Below are 25,903 nucleotides of genomic sequence, written 5' to 3'. Positions count from 1 at the left end.
CAGCCACCGCTGCTGATACCCAGGCAAACAGGGTCTGGAGTGGACCTCTAGCAAACGCCAACAGACCTGCAGCTGAGGTACCTGTCTGTTAGAAGGAAAACTAACAAATGGGAAGGACATCCACACCAAAAACCCATCTGTATGTCACCATGATCAAAGACCAAAGGTAGATAAAACCACAAAGATGGGGAAAAAACAGAGCAGAAAAACTGGAAACTCTAAAAATCAGAGTGCCTCTCCTCCTCCAAAAGAATGCAGCTCCTCACCAGCAATGGAACAAAGCCGGATGGAGAATGACTTTGACGAGCTGAGAGAAGAAGGCTTCAGACGATCAAACTACTCCAAGCTACAGGAGGAAGTTTGAACCAATGGCAAAGAAGTTCAAAACTTTGAAAAAAAATTATACGAATGCATAACTAGAATAACCAATGCAGAGAAGTCCTTAACGGATGTGATGGAGCTGAAAACCAAGGCACAAGGACTATGTGATGAATGCAGAAGCCTCAGTAGCCGATGTGATCAACTGGAAGATAGGGTATCAGTCATGGAAGATGAAATGAATGAAATGAAGCGAGAAGAGAAGTTTAGAGAAAACAGAATAAAAAGAAACGAACAAAGCCTCCAAGAAATATGGGACTATGTGAAAAGACCAAATCTGCGTCTGATCGGTGCACCTGAAAGTGACGGGGAGAATGGAACCAAGCTGGAAAATACTCCGCAGGATATTATCCAGGAGAACTTCCCCAATCTAGCAAGGAAGGCCAACATTCAAATTCAGGAAATACAGAGAATGCCACAAAGATACTCCTCGAGAAGAGGAACTCCAAGACACATAATTGTCAGATTCACCAAAGTTGAAATAAAGGAAAAAATGTTAAGAGCACCCAGAGAGAAAGGTCGGGTTACCCACAAAGGGAAGCCCATCAGACTAACAGCTGATCTCTCAGCAGAAACTCTACAAGCCAGAAGAGAGTGGGGGCCAATATTTAACATTCTTCAAGAAAAGAATTTTCAACCCAGAATTTCATATCCAGCCAAACTAAGCTTCATAAGTGAAGCAGAAATAAAATACTTTACAGACAAGCAAATGCTGAGAGATTTTGTCACCATCAGGCCTGCCCTAAAAGAGCTCCTCAAGGAAGCACTAAACATGGAAAGGAACAACTGGTACCAGCCACTGCAAAAACATGCCAAATTGTAAAGGCCGTCGAGGCTAGGAAGAAACTGCATCAACTAACGAGCAAAATAGCCAGCTAACATCATAATGACAGGATCAAATTCACACATAACAATATTAACTTTGAATGTAAATGGACTAAATGCCTCAATTAAAAGACACAGACTGGCAAATTGGATAAAGAGTCAAGACCCATCAGTGTGCTGTATTCAGGAAACCCATCTCACGTGCAGAGACACACATAGGCTCAAAATAAAGGGATGGAGGAAGATCTACCAAGCAAATGGAAAACAAAAAAAGGCAGGGGTTGCAATCCTAGTCTCTGATAAAACAGACTTTAAACCATCAAAGATCAAAAGAGACAAAGAAGGCCATTACATAATGGTAAAGGGATCAATTCAATAAGAAGAGCTAACTATCCTAAATATATATGCACCCAATACAGGAGCACCCAGATTCATAAAGCAAGTCGTTAGTGACCTACAAAGACTTACACTACCACACAATAATAATGGGAGACTTTAACACCCCACTGTCAACATTAGAAAGATCAACGAGACAGAAAGTTAACAAGGATACCCAGGAATTGAACTCAACTCTGCACCAAGCTGACCTAATAGACATCTACAGAACTCTCCACCCCAAATCAGTAGAATATACATTCCTTTCACCATCACACCACACCTATTCCAAAATTGACCACATAGTTGGAAGTAAAGCACTCCTCAGCAAATGTAAAAGAACAGAAATTATAACAAACTGTCTCTCAGACCACAGTGCAATCAAACTAGAACTCAGGATTAAGAAACTCACTCAAATCCACTCAACTACATGGAAACTGAACAACCTGCTCCTGAATGACTACTGGGTACATAATGAAATGAAGGCAGAATAAAGATGTTCTTTGAAACCAACGAGAACAAAGACACAACATACCAGAATCTCTGGGACACATTCAAAGCAGTGTGTAGAAGGAAATTTATAGCACTAAATGCCCACAAGAGAAAGCAGGAAAGATCTAAAATGGACACCCTAACATCACAATTAAAAGAACTAGAGAAGCAAGAGCAAACACATTCAAAAGCTAGCAGAAGGCAAGAAATAACTAAGATCAGGGCAGAACTGAAGGAAATAGAGACACAAAAAACCCTTCAAAAAATCAATGAATCCGGGAGCTGGTTTTTTGAAAAGATCAACAAAATTGATAGACCAGTAGCAAGACTAATAAAGAAGAAAAGAGGAAGAATCAAATAGACGGAATACAAAATGGCAAAGGGGATATCACCACCAATCCCACAGAAATACAAACTACCATCAGAGAATACTATAAACACCTCTACGCAAATAAACTAGAAAATCTAGAAGAAATGGACACATTCCTTGACACATACACCCTCCCAAGACTAAACCAGAAAGAAGTTGAATCTCTGAATAGACCAATAACAGGCTCTGAAATTGAGGCAATAATCAATCGCTTACCAACCAAAAAAAGTCCAGGACCAGATGGATTCACAGCCGAATTCTACCTGAGGTACAAAGAGGAGCTGGTACCATTCCTTCTGAAACTAGTCCAATCAATAGAAAAAGAGGGAATCCTGCCTAACTCATTTTATGAGGCCAGCATCATCCTGATACCAAAGCCTGTCAGAGACAAAACAAAAAAAGAGAATTTTAGACCAATATCCCTGATGAACATCGATGCAAAAATCCTCAATAAAATAGTGGCAAACCAAATCCAGCAGCACATCAAAAAGCTTATCCACCATGATCAAGTGGGCTTCATCCCTGGGATTCAAGGCTGGCTCAACATACGCAAATCAGTAAGTGTAATCCAGCATATAAACAGAACCAAAGACAAAAACCACATGATTATCTCAAGAGATGCGGAAAAGTCCTTTGATAAAATTCAACAACCCTTCATGCTAAAAACTCTCAATAAATTAGGTATTGATGGGACGTATCTCAAAATAATAAGAGCTATCTATGACAAACCCACAGCCAATATCATACTGAATGGACAAAAACTGGAAGCATTCCCTTTGAAAACTGGCACAAGACAGGGATGCCCTCTCTCACCACTCCTATTCAACATAGTGTTGGAAGTTCTGGCCAGGGCAATTAGGCAGGAGAAGGAAATAAAGGGCATTCAATTAGGAAAAGAGGAAGTCAAATCATCCCTGTTTGCAGATGACATGATTGTATATCTAGAAAACCCCAACGTCTCAGCCCAAAATCTCCTTAAGCTGATAAGCAACTTCAGCAAAGTCTCAGGATACAAAATCAATGTGCAAAAATCACAAGCATTCTTATACACCAATAACAGACAAACAGCCAAATCATGAGTGAACTCCCATTCACAATTGCTTCAAAGAGAATAAATTACCTAGGAATCCAACTTACAAGGGACGTGAAGGACCTCTTCAAGGAGAACTACAAACCACTGCTCAATGAAATAAAAGAGGATACAAAGAAATGGAAGAACATTCCATGCTCATGGGTAGGAAGAATCAATATCATGAAAATGGCCATACTGCCCAAGATAATTTATAGATTCAATGCTATCCCCATCAAGCTACCAATGACTTTCTTCACAGAATTGGAAAAAACTACTTTAAAGTTCATATGGAACCAAAAAAGAGCCCGCATCGCCAAGTCAATCCTAAGCCAAAAGAACAAAGCTGGAGGCATCACGCTACCTGACTTCAAACTATACTACAAGGCTACAGTAACCAAAACAGCATGGTACTGGTACCAAAACAGATATATAGACCAATGGAACAGAACAGAGCCCTCAGAAATAACGCTGCATATCTACAACTATCTGATCTTTGACAAACCTGACAAAAACAAGAAATGGGGAAAGGATTCCCTGTTTAATAAATGGTGGTGGGAAAACTGGCTAGCCATATGTAGAAAGCTGAAACTGGATCCCTTCCTTACACCTTATACAAAAATTAATTCAAGATGGATTAAAGACTTACATGTTAGACCTAAAACCATAAAAACCCTAGAAGAAAACCTAGGCAATACCATTCAGGACAGAGGCATGGGCAAAGACTTCATGTCTAAAACACCAAAAGCAATGGCAACAAAAGCCAAAATTGAAAAATGGGATCTAATTAAACTAAAGAGCTTATGCACAGCAAAAGAAACTACCATCAGAGTGAACAGGCAACCCACAGAATGGGAGAAAATTTTTGCAATCTACTTATCTGACAAAGGGCTAATATCCAGAATCTACAATGAACTCAAACAAATTTACAAGAAAAAAACAATCCCATCAAAAAGTGGGCAAAGGATGTGAACAGACACTTCTCAAAAGAAGACATTTATGCAGCCAAAAAACACATGAAAAAATGCTCATCATCACCGGGCATCAGAGAAATGCAAATCAAAACCACAATGAGATACCATCTCACACCAGTTAGAATGGCAATCATTAAAAAGTCAGGAGACAACAGGTGCTGGAGAGGATGTGGAGAAATAGGAACACTTTTACACTGTTGGTGGGACTGTAAACTAGTTCAACCATTGTGGAAGTCAGTTTGGCGATTCCTCAGGGATCTAGAACTAGAAATACCATTTGATCTAGCCATCCCATTACTGGGTATATACCCAAAGGACTATAAATCATGCTGCTATAAAGACACATGCACACATATGTTTATTGCGGCACTATTCACAATAGCAAAGACTTGGAACCAACCCAAATGTCCAACAATGATAGACTGGATTAAGAAAATGTGGCACATATACACCATGGAATACTATGCAGCCATAAAAAATGATAAGTTCATGTCCTTTGTAGGGACATGGATGAAATTGGAAATTATCATTCTCAGTAAACTATCGCAAGGACAAAAAACCAAACACCACATGTGAGAACTCATAGGTGGGAATTGAACAATGAGATCACATGGACACAGGAAGGGGAACATCACACTCTGGGGACTGTTGTGGGGTGGGGGGAGGGGGGAGGGATAGCATTAGGAGAAATACCTAATGTAAATGACGAGTTAATGGGTGCAGCACACCAACATGACACATGTATACATATGTAACAAACCTGCACGTTGTGCACATGTACCCTAAAACTTAAAGTATAATAATAATAAAATTAAAAATAAATAAATAAATGTGGGGGGAAATTGCCATATATATACATATAAATCCTTGTAATGCCTCAGAACCTAGTGCATCAGAATTCTTTTTAAAGCTCAATTAAAAAAATATTGATTGTAATCTCTTTTTCTACCAAGAATGTTAACCTTGGCTCTGAGATAGCATTTTTTTTCACCTTTTGTGCATAGACATTTTGATGTCATGTGATATTTTAAAAGCCATATTAGTCTTCTGAATATATGAAGTCTTTACATCTTGAGGCTCAAGTTACAGAATATTTTCGGCCTTTAACTCTAACATTTAATATTCTTATATCCTACAGGAGGTCACAAAATGTTATACAGTAAAGTAATTGGAGCACCACCTGGTGGGCATTCTGGCTACATTCCTGACTTGAAGGGAACAAAATGTGGTTTTTTGAGACCAAGGAGGAATGTGACTAGGAAGACATGTCCCCTCCCTTCCGCTGGAGACTGAAGTAACAACTACGTAACTCATAGAACCTTCCAACCACCTAATACTTTAGGAATGTGCTTGGAGCTCTTCTGAATCCATCTCACTTGAACTGCAAAGCCAGAAACAACAGCCATTATTCCTCTGAAGCCTGCAAAATGCTGAGTAGATTAAAAGGATTATGTTTCTGTTCCCATATGCTCAATGCCCATAGCTCAACAACCTTACTTTTACAAGAACCCAGCAACAATGATTTCATTTTGAATGAATCCACGATCTTCTCTGCAACACAGTTAAATGTAACCAGGCCAGGATGGTGGCTCACCCTTGTAATCCCAGCACTTTGGGAGGCCAAGGCGGGAGGGTCATTTGAGGCCAGGTTTTCGAGACCAGCATGTGCCACCATGCCTAGCTAATTTTAAAATTTTTTTGTAGAGATGGGGTGTCGCAATGTTGCCCAGGCTGGTCTTTAACTCCTGGCCTCAAGTGGTCCTCCCGCCTCCGCCTCCCAAAGTGCTGGGATTACAGGTGTGAGCCACCATGCATGTCAACCATTCTTATTTATTCTGCTTTTTATTTTCCTGGCTTCTCTTCAGCACTCTCAACCATTCTTTATAGCAGTGCTCCCCAAATTTTTTCATGTGGTATTGCTCGTAGAAAGTGATAATATTAGTATAGTGCTGGACTAAATGGATGAGGTTGCTCAAAGGTTTTATGCAGTCTCTCAAAGAGATGCCACTGGGATTGAGCTCACTTGCCCATGACAGTAACCCGCTTCTCAATGTATCCTTTAATGGTGTTCCTCTTTTGCCAGTCTTACTTGCCCACTCCCTGATCATGCCTCCTGGGATCACCTCCCAAGTAAACTACTTTCACCCAAATTCTTGTCCCATCACAGTAGATAATGAATACCAAAAAAATGGCAAAATGACAATAAAACTAATATCCAAGCAAAGTGGACCTTTGTGCATCAAGCTTTGCTCTAAAACATGTATCAACCTATTAGGTAAAGCAATGCATTGATTAATTAATGAAGGTAATTACTTAAATTCTGTGCTTCACTTTGCATGTGGAGGCACTGCATGCATTTTAAGAACATTTTTAGACTTATATCAAGACATTTGTCTTTCATACCTAAAGAACTAAGCTACAAAAGGTTTAATGACTTCCCACGTCACATCTTTAACGGTAAAAGTCAAAATAGTTAAAATTCATTGAGCATTCACTATATGCTGGATTCTGTGTGAAGTATTTTTCATCATTCCACTAATCATTTATTTTTAACTTTTTTTGACTATTTTTAATCATTTATTATTTTGGATGTTAAGATACCCACTCCACAAATGAGGAAACTGAGCTAAAAGAGATCAGTTCCAAATTGGCACTGATCAAAAATTAAAGAGAAAGCTTTGAACTAGCAAGTAGAGAGAAGCTGTGGCGACATAGACTATTTTTACACTACAAAATTTTATTCTAATAAAGTCTACATATACACTCAAAGTGAAGTAGAAGATCAGGACAGGTAATCAGATAATTCAAATGCGGCAAATTACTCTTTTTCACAGCAATTCATGAAGAACATATTTGGCTGAATTATCCACATGGTTAAATGAAATCTGTGCTATATGTTATATGTTTAACTAACCTCGAACTTGGTCTTAAACAAATCGTCACTTTGGTCAGCCCTATAAGCAACTGTGGTTGCAAAAAAATTGTCGAGCTGATTATTTGATTAGGTAAAACTGAAAACTCTGATATTTTTAGAGTTGACATTAACATTTCAGTAAAATGAGTTCTTCATTCTTGACTCTGTAGGCCGTCTGGGTTTGTTTCCTAGAGACAGAGATGATATTTGCACCAAAAATCTAAATACAGAGAAACAATCTTGAGCAAGTGGCCAAGTTTTCACGTTGAGATGCTTAAACACATGAAGCTGCCCACATGAAACTGCTGTCATCTTCCATAAAGACTTGGTTTCTTTGTTTTATTTATGTTGACTCACATTGCAGCTACTTTATATTTAGAGTAAAATGGAAATTCTTCTGTATTCTACACAAAGCCAAGCAAATTGCAGTTTTCCTTTCGTTTCTGGGTGTCTTATTTGTTCAGGCTCTTTATAAATAGCCCTGAGCTTGGAAATTAGTTAAGTTTTGCTGTTTTTTCATTCTCCTTTTCCTATAGTTTAAAAATCAAACTGTCTGATTTTATTCTACTTTCATAAGACTGGGCAAGAAGCCCATTTCCTGTTAATGATGAGGTGACCACATTTTGACAGTACATTAAAGAATAGTTGGATGACATACTGGCAGGGGAAAGTCAATTGAGGAAAAAGTGTACTCAGATTTGGAAAATGAGTCAGTGTCTAGGAACCAACTGCATTTAACACACAAAATTTGCTCCAAATGAGCAAATTGAAAATCCTTTAAGAGAAGCTGCATAATAAATATGTCTAGAGTTGTCAGGCACGGAATTCTTTATAAAAAAATTCTGTTTAATTGCAGTGACATCAATTTCTGGGCTATCTATAGGATAAATTGATAGATTACTTAAACTAAAACACATAAATCAAATCACTAAATGCATTCACAACTTTTCCCTAGAATTGTCAAAGTCTACATGCCTAAGTGTGTTCTATTCTAGTAAGTGGTTGAGCGTCTACCGTAAACCAAACTGTATGGAAAAATAACCCAAACCTTTGGAGGAACAAAATTAAAATGGCACATACCAACGTGGCAAGCTAGCAAGAGATGCACCAGAGAGACTTTATATTAAAGAGCTGACTTGAAAAAGCTATTCAAGAAATCAAGATTTCTCCACTTCTTCAGCTTAATAATTAAAGTCATACTGTCCCTTCTCCTCCCCAAACAAAAGGTAAGAGTCGAATGAAAAAGGCTAACACAGACAACCTGATGGCCTTGAAAATACTGCATAATGGCCTGATCATTTGCCCACACGGTTCAGTAAAAAGGTCAAGTCATGTCTTCACCAGAGATTAAGCTGCTTCTCCATAGACATCCAGGTCAAAAGCAATCAGGACTATTAACAATCTAGTTGTTATTAATGATAACATATATAAACATTTTATAGCACTGTACAGCTTACAAATTGCTTTCATATACATTAATCACATGACCCTCATAACAATCCTATCAAGTAGGTAGAACATGTACTACTATTACTATTTTACGGAAGACACCACAATCCAATTCTCTAGATATCTCAGTTTTCTCTCCTCCACCCATTACTGAGTCTCAATCTCTAAACTGTACATCCTTAAAAGTTTTTGACGCCTTTAATCCCAGCACTTTGGGAGGCCAGTGGGCAGATCACAAGGTCAAGAGATTGGAACCATCTTGGCCAACATGGTGAAACTGTATATCTACTAAAAAATGCAAAAATTAACTGGGCTTGGTGGGGCGCACCTGTAGTCCCAGCTTCTCAGGAGGCTGAGGCAGGAGAATCGCTTGAACTCAGGAGGCGGAGGTTGCCGTGAGCCAAGATTGTGCCACTGCACTCCAGCCTGGCAACAGAGTGAGGCTCCATCGCAAAAAAAAAAAAAAAAAAAAAAAAAGCATTTGACTTTTACAAGTTTAAATCACCCCTCATCACATTGGTATTAGAGGGGTTGCAACTGTTTACCAGCGTATTCAATGATAAAATGATGGGGCTGGCTCTGTCATTATATTCTGTGAAATAATGGGTTGAGTATTTAAAGTGATGACGAGCACTCCAGGAACAATGAAAAGGAGAAGAAGAATCAGTGTGATAAACCAGGAGGCCAAAATAAATGCAGACCACTCCCCCGACGACAACCAGTTATTAAGCAAGAAAGCTACCACAAAAATGAAATTCATGGCTTGGTGTCATTATAAATACACACTAAAGAAGGCTTCAGGTACTGCACCACCCAACACTGCAGAAAACACTAAAATACTTCCATAGCAACTATCACTAAGGACATCATTAGGATGCTGAAAATGTAAAAGAGGAAAAAAGAGCCAATAAATGGGGACAAACAAGATTATTTCCCTGGTAGAATAAAGCCCATTGTTCACTCTCAGAAGACATAAATATTTAACCACCCAAGGCAAGCTATAACCAGCTATTTCAGCTAGCCAAACCCATCTTCCTGATATATAGTGTTTTCAAAAAATAAATCAACCAAGGAGTTAAAATCCAAGGAACTCACAAATGCATGTACCAGGCTAGTGGCAGCACGCTGTAGTCTGAAGGATTGGTCATGAGTCAGGAGGGGAGGGTGCAAGCCTCAGCCCGGTCACTTAGTACCTATCAAACCTATTATGGGACATGTAGATACTGTCAGGGACACAAAAGTGAATCAGAAATAGATTCCGTCCTTGGGCTGTTCAGTGTTGTAGGGGGAGATAAAAGATAGATTACTATAAAATAAGCTAGATGTGATAGATGTCAAAAGAGAAATAAGATTGCTACTATTCAATTTTAGAATCTTATTGCAGGGTGTGGGTGGAATTGCACCCCACAAGAAGGTATTTTGAAATCCCAACTCTCAGGACCCCAGAATGTGACTTCATTTGGAAACAGGGTCTTTGCAGATATAATCAAGTTAAATGAGGTTACTAGAGTGGGCCTTAATCCACTGTGACTGATGGCCTTATAAAGAAAGAGAATGCCACGTGGAAACAAAGACACACAGGGAGAAGATGACTGTGCAACAATGGAGGCAGAGATTGGAGTGAAATGGCTCTAAGCCAGGGAACACCAAGGATTGCCAAGAGCCACCAGAAGCTGGGAAGGGGCAAGGAAGGACTCTCCCTACAGCCTTCAGAGAGAGGATGGCTCTACCAATGTCTTGATTTCAAACTTCCAGCCTCCAGAACTGTGAGAGAATAAATTTTTGTTGTTTTAAGCCAATTCTTGGTATATTATAACCATAGCCCTAAGAAGCAAATACAGAGGCAAAGAGTAACCTCATCCTACTGGGATTAGGGCCAGGTTTCTGGTAAGAAATGACATATAAATTGAACTTTGAAGAACTTATACTATCTAAATGGTAGGAAATGTGGTTTCCTATTTACGTGATAATAGTATTCATCAACCATTGAGAATCCACTTTGCGTCAGATATTGTACTAGGAGTCATTCATATATAAATGGATTGGACTCTGGCTCATATACAGAAGTTATCTAGACCTCACCTCCCTCCTTGACCCTCCCACTTCTATCCCACAGTGGTTGATAAGTATAAAATGTTTAGTTTAGCAAATAGAAGAGGAAGATGGGTTTGGGGGTTGGGAGAGCTGTGGAGGGGAGAGGGGAAAAGGGCAAAGCATCTGTTTCCTTTCTGACCTCCTTCTAGAGAGACGGTGGAAGCAGGTTGCAGAACCTCTGTGAGTTGTTTTGTTTACATGTGAAATTAGCTGAGGAAATAGTCAAAGAGACTCTCAGAGGCTCCAGGCACAAGCCCAGCTATTTGGGGCTCAGCCAGGGAAGGACATTCTCCTCTCTGCACCACAGAGGCCAAATGGAGGCTTCCCAAGGACCAGACTCTTTGGGAACACTAAGAGGCAACACCCTTGGCATGTGCTGTGTTCTCATGATGGACAGTGACCCTGGAAAAGTTTCAGCCTCGACAAAGCCTCAGCAAGTGGCCCTGCAAGCAGAAGCTGGACATGTGGGAGCTGGGGCAGAAGCAAAATAACAGGGCAGAAGACCATGGCAACTGCGAAAGAACGACTGGTGAGCAAGGGAACTTCTTCAGAAGCTTCTAGAAATAACTGGAAATACTTTGAAGGGGGTTCATTTCTTTCAGTCAAGTAGGAACGGGATTTATGCCATAAATAATCGGTATGTAAAAAAAAAGACAACTGGCAGATGAGGCCTGGAACACATGGGTCAGGCACGGATTTCTAATATATCCAACTGAAATTCATCATTATCCCCTTTCCACTTTACCAGCAAGAAAACTGAAGCTCGGGAGGTTAAACAACTTTCCCAGCCAGTAACTCTGTAAGTGACTGAATCAGAAATAAAACCATGTCTGTCTGCCAGTAAGTCCAGTATTCTTTCTACTATACCACACTGTTGATCTGGGCAACAGTGGGGAAAATATGACACTTGAAAGGAGCTTGGAAAAGAACACAGTAGGTCAGGGTACTAGCCAGGGTCCTGGCAGAAAACAGAACTCAAGCCAAATTGTTCAAATGAAGGGACTTTAACAAAGATACTGCTGGCATAGCTGTGGGCAGAATTAAGGGAATTAGCAAGGGATGTTGAGACACCCAGAGACCAGCAATAGAAGGAAACCACTCCTAGAGAGAGACCTGGTGAGAGCTGGTGAGACCTGGAGCCACGGAAGACAGACCACCAGCAGGATCTATAATGGTGGAGGGAGCCTTCCAGAGAGGTGGCTCCAAAGCAGGGAGGGAGTGGGGAAAAATAACCCAACCTTTCCTTTTATCTGCCAGTCTCCTGCTGCTGCCACCCATTGGCTGTGCCCCCACCTGGAAACCAGCTATCAAGGGAGCCTGGGGCAATAGGTGGCAGGAATTAGAGACTCCTGGAAACAGAAGAGGAGGAAGACATTGCCATGGAGAGCAGAGAAGTTGAGGCCATGTGCTAGTCTTGTCCTGTTTTGCTCTTAGATTTATCCCCTGTCCCCACTCTACCCTGTTCTGTATCACAGAGAATTACTTTTTCCTTGTTCCTTTGCCCTCTGGTTTCTGGGTCAGTTCAGCCATTGGATGGCCCTGAAGAGAGAGCAGAAAGGGAGAAGCTGGGTATTTTTCCCCACTTCTCTCAGCTTCAAGTATTGTCTCTGGCAGCAGCCATCTCTTCTATGGACCCAGCTCTTGCTCCAAGAACTTCTGTGGTTCCAACTTCTCCCTGGTGGCCTGGCTCCTTTTGTCCCGTAAGCTTTAGGCAGTGGTAGCAGCTTCCTGCTCTTGATAATCTCAAGGGTGCCTTACTCTCCCACTTCAGGCTTCTTACCTTTGTCATCTCCTGGTATTAAATCTCTTCTTTAAAATATCAAGAATATTTAGAATCCTGACTGATAGAGGAAACTATCACATGGGAGAGCCTCAACCTTCACAGAAAAGCATGAGGGAAATGAAAATACACATGGCTTGCATATCATAAATATGGAGAAACTTCCATTGAATCTGTCACTGCTGTGTGCCTATTCCCTCCTCTCACTGGGGCCTCCAATCCCTCAACCACCAGTGTTCTGGTCCACTTTTTAGCCTGGCTTGCCCTTCATACCCCTGGAGATCATGAACAGTCATATCCGCAATATTCTATTAGAATTCTTGATTTTCCTGCTGACTTGTCCTTCTGCTGTAGCTATTTTATCAATCCCTATCCCTGAGTACAGTAAATTGTCTATTTTCTCTCTTCCTGCTTTTTTTACTGGACAAAGGAACATGACCTGGCCAAAATTTCTTCTCCTGGGATGTTTGTCTGCCCTGCTACTTATATCCATTGTACCCATTTCCAACAACCATGCACCCATGGCTTTACCCAGAGTCCCTGGAATCTTTTCAGGTTCATGTAAACTTAAAATTTATGCAAAGGAAATCCACCAAGGATTGGAAACCAAAAAACAAACGTATGACATCATGCTATAATTTCACACACACAGAATTATTTTAAAAATAGAATGGGTTCATAAAAATGAAATAACTTGCTGATATGTAAAACTCATCATAGAAAAATCAATATGTTATTAAAATGGTTATTCATAAAATAATTCACCACATTTTTCACTTTAGAATACCAAACCCCCACCATGCATTTGGAATTTAATTCAATTTACAAAGTTTCCATTTGCCCACAACTCTTCAGGACCACATGCCTTTTCCAAGTCAAATATATTTCAAGGTCCAATATCAATGGTTTAGATACACATTAAGACATGTCAGACAGAGATTCTGTCTGCTCCACTATATGCTTTTGTTTTTGGACCTGGGATACAGTTTAATCTACTTGTTAAATGCAAAGATGTGGTAGATTGCATTGTTGGTTCTGATTCTTTCCTATACTATATCTTTGCCCTTCACCATTGGCTTTGGAGTCCCTCTCATGTTGAAGGTTAGATTTCATGGAGTAATTATTGAGGAATGCTCTTGGAAACAGCCATTTTAAGGGAATAAGGGAAGCAAGATTGACACAGAGAAAAATGGGACTAATTTAATTGCAACCCAGGCCTCACCCAATCCTATGGGAAGCTCTGATGCTATAGCTCTTCAGAGATGTCTTGAATTGAGGCAAGGGGTCAGACTTCATACTCACATCTGACTAGTCTTTGAATGTGGGTTGACCATAGGGGCAAAGCAGTACCCTTCAGCTGAGGACAATTCCTGGTGGGCAGTGGGATGGGGACTCCAGAGCGAGGGTGGAGGTGAAAGGATGGGAGTCAGTGGACTTGGTGAGCCATCATCAGCAAGCAATATTCCTAGCAGCTGAGAAAGTAAGTGCCTTGGTTCTGGAAAGGGACCAGGAAGTGCACCTCAGCATCCACTACACCCCACAAAGGTGAAGTATATCTCAGTTGGGCACAGTGGTGCACATTTGTAGTCCCAGCAATGCAGGATGATCCCTTGAGCCCAGGCATTTGAGTACAACCTAATCAACAGGCATACCCTTATCTCTTAAAAAAATGAGGTATGTCTCTTTGCTCTTTGACATCAGTCTCAGCCTTGTAACTTGCCTTGACCAACAGGATGAGGCAGAAATTAGTGTGCCAGTTCCAAGCCTAGGCCTTAAGAGACCTTGTATATTTCCAATTTTCTTCTTACACATGTCCAGGGCAACCTACTGGTCCCAGGAGGAAGATGAGAGGCATATAGAGCAGAGCTACCCCAGCCACCTAGCCTAGCGCAGCTTAAATCAGCCAACCCCCAAGATGACTCAAAGATACTACTGGTTTTGTGTGATGTGGTTTGTTATGCATTGGTAGCAAGTCAATACAATAGGCTTGGACTCAAGAGTCAGATCTGTTCCAGTGCCATGTACTTCTGGCTTGTGACCTTCAAGAATTTTTCCAACTTTTCTTCTAAACCTGAGATTTATCCTTGATATAGAAATAATCATGTCTGTTTTATGATGTTTCTATAATATATCCATGTGTTTGCCATGGTACATGGGAACTTAGAAGCACTGAATTACTGTAAGTTATGGTCAATATTTGTATATTTTATTTCTAGGTGCAAAAATCCTATAACTAGAAGATATTGGTGGCAAAGGGAAATAGCAAAGGATAGGTCAGTCTCCATTGCTTTCCCGTCCTTGAGGCTGCTCCTATCCTGCTGTCTGCCCTCCAAGAGTCCAGGTTCTGGGAGCGGAAGAGATGGTAGAGTTGAGTCTAGCAATTCTAGGGTACACTGGAGTATCAGCCTTCTGAGTTCTAGGACTATTGAGCCAAAGATAACATCAGATGGAACAGGGAAAAAAGAACAGGGGAGAGATGCCCTTAGTCTTACACTGGCCTTTTTCTATGGGTTCTAGGCTCTTGGGCTTTCTTAACTTTGCATAAGATGGTGTCCTAACAGGTCAAGAATGGCCTGCAGTGGAGGGGTGGGTGGGTTGGGGTGGGGGCTGGGGGGCCCTCACTGTGCAACCACTTCAAACATTACTGTAGGTGGAGAATTTTCACTCACTGAAATTCTACTGCCAAGTTTTGGCAGGGTGGTTGGCTTTTGTTCTCTTCCTTTTAAAGCTGACAAGGAAAAACAAAGTGCAGAAATAGTGTTAACCAAATAAAGAGACACTATGCCTTTTTTTTTAAACCTCATTTGCGTCAGAAAATCCATTCCCAGATGAGCCATAACTAGATGAGACTACACATATCCCACACCTTAGAAGAGAAAGTTTTATGGGCAGCCCTCATACTTTATGGGTTCAAGCCATGGTTCTAAAGGGAGTTGCGACTGAAAATCTTCACGTCTCTACCTCCAAAATCTTAACGGTAGCACGCCACTCCCAATTGTTAGGTTATTTCGTTTTAAACATGGGTGAAACTCACAGTCGAATGTCTTGTTTCTTCACTTCCCAAATTCCTAAAACAGCTACTCTTTGTTTTTAATGGTGCTGGAAAAAAAACAGACAGAGAAGAGAAAAAGGAAAACAGTGCATTCCTGAAACATTACAAAAGACCAGCCGATGAGAACCAAGTGCAGCATACTGGAGAGAATCCTGGGGAAGGACAAAGGCAGGGCTGCTCAAACTTTTGCTCTGAGACAACTTAACAAAAGAGGAGGACGAAATAATAACCCTTGGGATATCTAGAAATATAAATGAAAATGAAAATAGCTAACATTAGGGAGCATTCACTATGAACGACCCGCTGTTCCAACATTTAACATACACTGGTCACTTAATTCTCATGATAACTCCATGAGGCAGATGATATTATTCCCATTTTACAAATGAGAAATGGAGACACAAAAAGGCTAAGCAACTTGCCCCAGGGTACAGTTAGAAAAGGGAGGAGCTAGGTTTCAGTCTTGCCCCAAAGCCTATGGTTTCAACCACAGGTTGCCATGAGTAGTTTACCACCAGTTCAAAATTCCATTAAAGTTGTGCCTTAAAAATGCCTACAGTCTGGGCGCGATGGCTCACGCCTGTAATCCCAGCACTTTGGGAGGCCGAGGCGGGCAGATCACCTGAGGTCGGGAGTTCAAGACCAGCGTGACCAACATGGAGAAATCCTGTCTCTACTAAAAATACAAAATTAGCCGGGCTTGGTGGTGGGTGCCTGTAATCCAGGCTATTCAGGAGCCTGAGGCAGGAGAATCGCTTGAATCCAGCAGGTGGAGGTTGCGGTGAGCCGAGATTGCGCCATTGCACTCCAGCCTGGGTGACAAGAGCAAGACTCCATCTCACAACAACAACAAAAAAAAATGCCTACAGATATTTTTTTCTGTTTCATAATATTTTCTTTTTTCTTTTAAGATAAAAAATACTTCTTTCAAAGATTTTCATCTACATTTTCAGTGTCCTGCTTCCACTTTCTCTTCAAGTAAATCTTCAAGGAGAACTCTTGCTTCAAGAAGATACACCAGTTGTTTCTTGTGTGCCCAGATTGAGAAGCACTGGCCCAGGGTGGCTAGCTGCCCCAAGAAAAACAAAAATACCTATGTGATATCTGTCAGAATTAATTTGGCCAATTAACCAAATAGATAAGAAAGATTAGGGTTTTTTTCCCCAATGTCAAGGCAACTGAAACTAAAGGGTTGTGTCTAAAATGGAATTGAACAAAATAGGTTAATTGAGTAATTTAGCAGTAGGTAGGAGACTAGACTAGCACATCAGTTAGATAGATGAAGTTCACCATGGCTACACTCAAAATAAGCATATGCCTTGAAAATAAGGCAGAGCATCTGATAAGCAGGATATTTTTACTTTGGACTAAGATGTTAAGAGTGTGTGTGTGTGCGTGTGTGTGAAAGTGAGAGAGAGAAAAAGGAAAAACTGTGTGTGTGTGCCTGCATGGCGTGTGTGTGTGTGTGTGTGTGTGTGTGTGTGTGTGTGTGTGTGTAAGAGAAAGAGAAAGAGAGAAAGAAAACTTGGAGAAGGAGCAAAAGTCTACTTTTGTTAGAAAAGATAACGCAATCCAATGGAGGAAAAGCACAGAATTTACAGCCAATTAAACCATAAGTTAGAATATTATATCTAATGATTTACGTTATTTTATCAAGTCTAAGACACCATAAATGATAACACGCATACACATTCCAATGATTTAAAGTATTTTTAAATTTGATCTTATAATGGAAGAAATACAATAACTATTCCCAATTGCAAAATGAAGATAATACATAATATAGCCCTGTAGGGTGATGGTGAGGGGTAAATAAGGTGGCATATGCCTGACATATGGTAGGGCCTCAGGAAAGGCAAGTATTATTATTTCTATCACCTTTGGCCAAAAACAAGTTAATTGTCTTTTTCCCCCAAGTAATATTTTATTTTTGCTGTTTTGCTGCACAATTTTACATTACAAAAGGTGTGGGTACTTACCTCATCACAACTGTAATCAGTATGCTGATGGATAAAGCAAGACAGTATTTATCCTTCCAAGACTTTTCTATGCTTGTACATCTAATGTGTGTGTGTGTGTGTGTGCGTGTCTAAATTGCTTTTAAAAATTTGTTTACTCAGCATTTAAGCCCCCTTAGGGCATTTCACACTGCACTGTGTAATAGATAAAGAATCACACTAGAGGAGACATAATTCATTAATTCTCTTTTGAAAAGCGCTTGGTGCTATCAGTGAAATGAATATAAATTATGCCATTCCTATACTTAAGGGCTTAAAAAAGTCTAGTAGTGTCTTATTCATGTTTGTATCTGCCATAATAGCCTTGAAGTTTTCTATGATCATTCTAACTAGATGTTCTCTTTCCTACCTTTACAAGTTCATGAATTTCTGTATTATGCTTATCATTTCAATGGGACATTGCTGTATACTGTGGTTATTTGTGTTTACATTCTTATCAACTTTATCACTCCCTCCCCAACCAGTCTAAAAATGGAGAAGGCAGGTTGTGGCAATGACCCAATATTGATCATTGGAAATAGGATGGAAATATAGGGATGCAAGTAAATTGAGAGTAATTCTTTTTTTTTTTTTTTTTTTTTTTTGAGATAGAGTCCTGCTCTGTTGCCCAGGCTGGAGTGCAGTGGCGGGATCTCAGCTCACTGCAAGCTCTGCCTCCCGGGTTCATGCCATTCTCCTGCATCAGCCTCCCGAGTAGCTGGGACTACAGGCACCCGCCACCACGCCTGGCTAAGTTTTTGTATTTTTAGTAGAGACAGGGTTTCACTGTGTTAGCCAGGATGGTCTCGATCTCCTGACCTCGTGATCCACCCACCTCGGCCTCCCAGAGTGCTGGGATTACAGGCGTGAGCCACCACACCCGGTCCAATGGAGAGTAATTCTAATAATCAACTATGGATTCTCGGCAGTATGGAGAAGGCCTAGAAGCCAAGAAGAGATCAAAAGGTGAATTAAATAAAGGAATTGAGGTGACCAAACTGCTTCCGGACCAAGCTGAGGGTCAGGCTGCCTATTCTCGCAGCCCAATAATGAGATGCAGACGAACTGGGAAAGAAGACAGTTTATTTCTGTAACTGGGTACAGGGAAAAGGCCTGGAAAATATCGCCAGGCCAACTCAAAGTTACAAAGTTTTCCAGAGCTTATATACCTTCTAAGCTATATGTCTGTGTGTTAGTGTGCATTCATCTGAAGACATAAGTGATTAACTTCTTCTAATCTATAACTAAGATCTGAATCCTGAAGACCTTCCTCTGGAGCCTCAGTAAATTTACTTAATCCTAATGGGTCCAGGTGCTGGGTGATTACCCTTATCTTTTCTCCTGCTAAATCATGGAGGTTTGGGGAGTTTCTTCAGACCCCCAATAAACTTGTTTGTGGAGGTCTGGGGAGTTTCTTCAGACCTCCAATAAAACTTGTTTAATCCTAAACAGGTCTCTGTTAAGAATTCATTTGTTATCTTGTCACACTTCAAGGCCCAGGAAAGGCCTGAGCAAAACTCCTGGTGGGCTTTTGTTACATTCCAGCCTTTGTATAAGGGCAGTAGCTCGATCAGCTTTTAATATTTAACTTGGCCACTCCGTCAGTGCTGAAACAGTTGTTACAGAGGCCTGTGTTAGTGAGACCCGGCCTGCCACAAAACTGTCCCTGTGCTCAAAGAGTAGGTGAAGTTGTGGTGAGGAAGTGTGAGAATTGGAAATAGTGGAAGTTAGGGTTACAGAAAAGTTGGAGTAGCAAAGGAAACAGTGGACTTGTTGCCATAATATCTTCCAAAAGTGTATATATGTGGCGACTGGGCTGTTAGTTGGAGAGTGCATGGTATAGGTTATTGCCAAGGGTTGCAAAGGAAGTTGAGCATTTTAATCAGTAATGAGGTAGAACAATGATTCTCAAAGTGTAGTTGCCAGGCCAGCAGCATGAATGTCACCTAGGAACTTGTTAGAAATGAAATTCTAGGCTCTACCCCAAACCCACTGAATCAGAAATGAGGATGGAGCTCAGAAATCTGTGTTTTCATAAGCCCTCCAAATGATGATGTTCACTAAAGTTGGACAATTCTTGGTTTAGAAGTTGTAGTGCAGACAGCTGAGCAACAGCTCACCACCTACCCATCATCATGACCACAACATCATGACAACAATGTCTTTGGTAACCTGTGAGACTGGCATTTCAATTAAAGCCAAAAACTAGAAGGAGCATTAAGGCTAAGAAGCAAAAGGCAACTTTTCCACTTTCCAACTTTCTCTGGAGGAATAGAGGAATCTGTTTACAATAGCACAAGGGTTTCAGAGGCAGCCCTGAATGTTGATTCTCCTCCTATCCTAAGCCTTTGTGTGGGCTCAGTCTTCCTTGATAGAAACTAGAGACCAGAGAATGTAGGGAGAGTAGTTAGTTGCATTAATAATCATATCAATATTTCATAATAACCATGATTACACTATTGATAGTTATACATATATATAATTAGTAACTATTAATCCAGGTTCAATCATGAAAACCACCAAGAGAACGAGCTCCATGATCTCAGTGCTGAAGGGTGGGAGCAGCCCTCTGCACAACTACAGTACCAGGTGGAACAGATATAGCCACATGGACTAATGATTTTCCAGGTTATCCTTAGACTTAACTAAAATCAGGCCAGTAGCATATTAACAAGCCCACAGTACCCAAGAAGCATGAAAGTTTCTGAATTTAGTATAAACTTTCTGATTTATAGACCATAGTTTATAGTCTTGCGCTCATGATCTCCTCCTCGCTCTGATCCAAACCCTTCCAAAACTGCCTCTGAGATCATTCTCTAAATGGAGCTACCATTTAGAGATACCACAGATCACTTTAGCCCTAATTACACAAGTTTCTTTGCCCCTAACTACTGTTTTTTTTTTTTTTTAACTTGCATGTTGTTTTTCTTAGGAAATTGAGGAGGGGATCCTGAAACTCAAACAACTGGGAATGGTGCCTACAGAGTTAATTTTAGTTGAACACTCTCCTTTCCCTGGCTAAACTTCAGCTTTGTTCTTGGCTCTCTGCACTCTTGAGTCACAGGAATGTAAACATGGGGAACCTCATCCTCTTTCTCTTGTCTGTTTCTTTCAATGTTGCCTTTATTCTAATATTTCTATTTCTAATAACTACTAAACCCAATACCTTTCTTTCCTTCCATAAACAGATCTGCTTTCTGATCAATACAACCCACAGTGGAAAAGGCAACAGGATGAGATGAGGCATCCATAATGAGAGGTTCAAGATTGGAAAAGAACAGAGCTGCAGTGAGAATGCCAGTTTGGCCAATTTATTAACATGCATGTCAGTACAGAGTTGCAATTAAGAAGGCAAGAGCAAGGCCGGGCACAGTGGCTCATGCCTGTAATCCCAGCACTTTGGGAGGCCGAGGCAGGCAGCCCACCTGAGGTCAGGAGTTCGAGATCAGCCTGGCCAACATGGCAAAACCCCGTCTCCACTAAAAACACAAAAAATAGCCAGACATGGTGGCGTGTGCCTGTAATCCCAACTACTTTGGAGGCTGAGGCAGGAGAATCCCTTGAACCCGGGAGGCAGAGGTTGCAGTGAGCCAAGATTGTGCCACTGCACTCCAGCCTCGGCGACAAAGCGAGACTGCGTCTCAAAAAAAAAAGAAAAAGAAGGCAAGAGCTTGGAAACTCAAGAGACTAAAGATCCAGAATTAGATTAGCTGTGTGATCTTGGAAATAATAATAGTAACTATCTCATAGGCTTGTTGTGGGATTAAATAATGTGTATAAAATTGCATAACAGAGTTCCCAGTACATAGCGAGCCTCAATACATGGTAACTTGGAGTTTGCATTTCTTGTGAGTAAATGACACATTCTGTAGACCAATTAAGGACAATGCTTATCACAGAATCAAGAGATAAATGAAGATTTCCTTCTGTAAACATAAAAGTATTCCTGAGGAAGGAGAGATTATTAAGTTTTTGAATACGATTAAGGAAGGAATACAGTCAGCATTATATTGTGATTAATTCAAAGGGCAAATAAGACATGGTCTTCATCTTCAATGGGGCAAGATATGGAGTTTGAAAAGCTGAAAATTAATGCTAGGCAACTGTACGAGCAAGGTTAAAGCTTGCTTGATTGATTGAATCAAGCCATGCAGGAATTCAGAACTCGAGAATAATTAATTAAGAGTGTAGTTAATTCACCCAACAGGTGAAATTGGAAGGAAGTTTACAGCTGAATTTTAGGAAAGTTGATAAGCTACTGTAATAACCTGGATGTTGCCCCTAAGAAAGCAGGAAATATGCATTCTCATGAGAAAATAATAAAGCTTGTGGGAAGGAAGAAGACTGGATGATTTTCTTCAAATATATAAAGATCTAATATATGAAGTAAAAATGTCTGTCTGAATAACACATCTTTTGATGGGATCTGCCCAGCTCATTTCCCCTTCTGTATAAATGGCCCCAATCCACAAGAATGACTACTGCACCCATGTTTGATGTACATAACTTACCCTTCCCCCATGTCAGTTAATAGAACCAAGGGAAATCATCTGATCCAAGCTAGGTAGTCAGATTTTGTCTTCTAGAAATTTGAGACTGATTCAACAGAAGAGTCAAAAACCTAGGGGATGACTGACCCACTAAATGGAAGAGACATGAGCCACCAAATGACTGCACAGGCAGAGAACATCCCTGCCAACCTGCATTAGATGGACACAGCAAGAAATGAACCTTTATTGTGGTAGGCCACTGAGATTTGGGAGTTGTTTGTAACTGCGGTTCACCTACCTCAGCTAATACAGTAAGTTAGAATATATGTCTCCCCTAAACATCTCTTCGAACTTTAGATTTATTGATAAAAGTATGATTTTTTAAAAAATCTTGTCTATAATGATCTGTAAATGGATCAAGGAGATAAACGAAATGGAGGCAGATAACTCAGTTACAAATCTGACACAGAAATTTAGCTTCAATGTAATAGAAGCCTGAGTTTGGGGGTAGGAAAGAAACAGAAAAGAAGACATGGCTGGGAGGAAGATTATAAGAGAGAAATAAAAACAACTACAGGTTGAGTATCCTTCATTTGAAATGCTTGGGACAAGAAGTGTTTCAGATTTATGATTTTTTTCAGATTTTGGAATATTTGCGTTATATCAGTTGAGAATCACAAATCTAAAAACCCAAAATTTGACATGCTGCAGTGAGCATTTCCTTTGGATGTCATATCAGTGCTCAAAAAGTTTTTAATTTTGGAGCATTTAGGATTTGCGGTTTTAAGATTTGGGATGCTCAACCTGTAATTCGATGTGATGAGTGAAAAGGGGAAAGAGTCAGATACTACTTCATCTTTTACCAGTTTTTGCTCGCCCACCAAGTTCCAGTTGCTTTCAGTATCTTGAACCCACTGAGCCATCTCCCACCTCAGGATATTTACTCATGTCCTTCCTTCTGTCTGCAATTATTTTACTCCTTGTTTTCATACGGCTAACTAACTGTTGCCTATTCTGAGGTCTCTGCACAAATGTCACTTTCAGAAAGTTGTCTTCCTTGACTCCTCAATCTAAATTATGTCATCATGTTTTTCATACCCCCCGATTTTCCTTTCACAGTATTTATTATAAATTACTGCTTAATTTGTAATCTTATATATCTATATCTATGTAGGCATTTGTTTATTTGAAGTCGATTTGTTCCCTTGGATTATAAGTATCATGAGGATAGTGGTCATGTCTCTTTTATTTTACTTTTTATACCCAATGCCCAGCACAGTACCTGACACTAGTAAATACCTAATACATATTTGCTGAGTAAGTGAATGAATAAACTCCCAGATTTCAAATCTGAAGCACTAGAAAAATGACACATATTGTCTGAATCAGTGTTCACATATTGAAGAAATAGCAATATTTGTAAAACCAAATAATTAAAGACTTAGGGAATGAAAAACCAGTCAAGGAATATCAATTGTCTGGTGCAGTGTCCAGGCACACAGGACTAGGTCAATAAACTAACAATTGTTCCATTCCTTCATCTCTCAGGATGTGTGCTCCAAACCACCAGATGAACAATCTAAGCCACAGTGGAACTTGCACTAACACAGGAAAATACACATTTAGATACTGGTCCTCCCAACAGCAGGAAGGCCAAGAACTAGTTCAGGCAGGGTGTAGTAATGCCAGGGGTGTCAGGCTCATGACAGAGCAACACCCCACCTTGCAGTCACAATATTCCATTTAAATTCTTCCCTCAGGTCTAGGTCCTTAAACTCAGTGTGCCATCTCCAGTCTCCATCCTATTTGTAGCTCCAAGCCTTTGACCAGCACATTAGCATAGGTATTCTTTTTTTGTTTTTTGTTTGTTTGTTTGTGAGACGCAGTTTCGCTCTTGTTACCCAGGCTGGAGTGCAATGGCATGGTCTCAGCTCACTGCAACCTCCTCCTCCTGGGTTCAAGCGATTCTCCTGCCTCAGCCTCCTGAGTAGCTGGGATTACAGGCACGCACCTACCACGCCCGGCTAATTTTTGTATTTTTAGTAGAGAAGGGGGTTTCACCATGTTGGTCAGGCTGGCCTTGAACTCCTGACTTCAAGTGATCCACCTGCCTCAGCCTCCCAAAGTGCTGGGATTACAGGCATGAGCCACCACGCCCAACCTAACCTGGGTATTCTTTATGTCACATTAGATAACCTATAACCCATCTTGGCAAACTTGGCCCTACTCGGACTGGACAATTCTATGCTATTCTTACCCTCAATCTAAGCTAGTCTAAGCTTTGAAACAAGTAATCCTACTAGAAAAAGACTTCTTTCTTCCACAACTGACCTAATATGCATAATAAAGAAAAATTGCTCAGCAAATGTGAAGGGGAAAATATGCTTTTTGCAGAAGCAGGGAAGGAAAGGAAAAGCTAGTTTAGATTTTCACTCCTTAAGCATGTCACATCCTAGATGCAAATGTTTTTGGAGAATTATTTTAAAAATTTGTGGTGTCAGAGTCTAGCCTTTCAAATTAGCATGTTTTCGTAATTGTCCTTTGATCATGGTTCAAAGCTAACTAAATCTGTTTCTCCAGTATATTAACGTGGTTTCAAAAGTGGGGCAATGAGGTCGCCAGCAGTTCTGCAGAGAACAATGTGCTAAGCAAATTGACTTGTGTGTTGTTCAATAAATTCTGTTATTTTGAAGTAATACATTAAGGATATTAAACGGAAAACACTAACTCACTGTAAGGTACCTTTCAAACATTGCATTTATCTCAAACTGCTATTGAGGCAGGAGAATAGGGTCTGGAGGCAGGGAGCCTAAGGCTGATTCATGCTGACTGGATATCAGAGGCTACTCCCTTTTTAACCCCTCCTTTTTCCGAGGGGAAGTTGAAAAATGAAACTACCTCTGACTGGTCCCCTCCTGCAACGGATCAGACTGGTTGCAGGCCTACTCTTCATTCCGACTGGTCCCCTCCAACAACCAATCAGACTGGTAGTGGGCCACTACTTTATTTGCATAGAATAAACCAATGGGAAACCTCTAGAGGGTATTTAAACCCCAGAAAGTTCTGTTACCTATGCTCTTAAGCCAGTTGCTCAATCCCACTCCCACCCTTTAGAGTGTACTTTGGTTTAAAATGAATCTCTGCTTTTGCTGCCTTGCTTTGTTTGTGCATTTTGTTCAATTATTTGTTCAAAACATCAAGAACCTGGACAACAACCACCCTCAACCAATAACACTATTAAATGAAAGTTAAAGGAGTATGAGACTTAATCTAATATTGCTAGCTAAAGACAACTAGGTAAGTTAATAGGTGTGATTTATTGCTTTCTATGGTTAGCAAAATGAACTTGAAGATCTCTTTGTAATTTAAATAAGTTGGCTCAATTTGAAACCGCTCCTACCATCTGTTTCCAGTGTTAACTTGCTGGGTGCCTGGGTACTCTTCTTCCTTGACCAACTCTCTGCCATTATAATTCAAAGTCACATGTAAATACACTTGGATACATTTGGTTACGCCACATGACTATGTAACATGTAATCCAAGATCTTATGTACACTCCTTAATTCCTCACCTGATCTCATTTTGATCATTAGTACCTGATCCAATTATTTTTTGGCTAAATTCAAAATTCTAAAGCAAACATT

General features: G+C 40.4%; 1 protein-coding gene and 1 long non-coding RNA gene across 2 annotated transcripts in view; one reads left to right on the top strand and one right to left on the bottom strand.

Moving 5' to 3' along the window:
• Positions 1-25,903, bottom strand: part of PRIM2 (DNA primase subunit 2) — a 424,713-nt gene that overhangs the window by 372,071 nt on the left and 26,739 nt on the right. The window lies entirely within an intron of this gene.
• LOC101142270 (uncharacterized) lies at positions 10,569-13,391 on the top strand. The gene is made up of 3 exons (XR_174883.3): positions 10,569-10,612; positions 11,248-11,469; positions 12,198-13,391. It is a non-coding gene; the product is annotated as an uncharacterized lncRNA (long non-coding RNA).

This window comes from Gorilla gorilla, chromosome 5, assembly GCF_029281585.2.
Source record: "Gorilla gorilla gorilla isolate KB3781 chromosome 5, NHGRI_mGorGor1-v2.1_pri, whole genome shotgun sequence".
Taxonomy (NCBI): domain Eukaryota; kingdom Metazoa; phylum Chordata; class Mammalia; order Primates; family Hominidae; genus Gorilla; species Gorilla gorilla.
The sequence above is the reverse complement of the archived record's forward strand: the minus strand, read 5'-3'. Positions and strand labels throughout refer to the sequence as shown.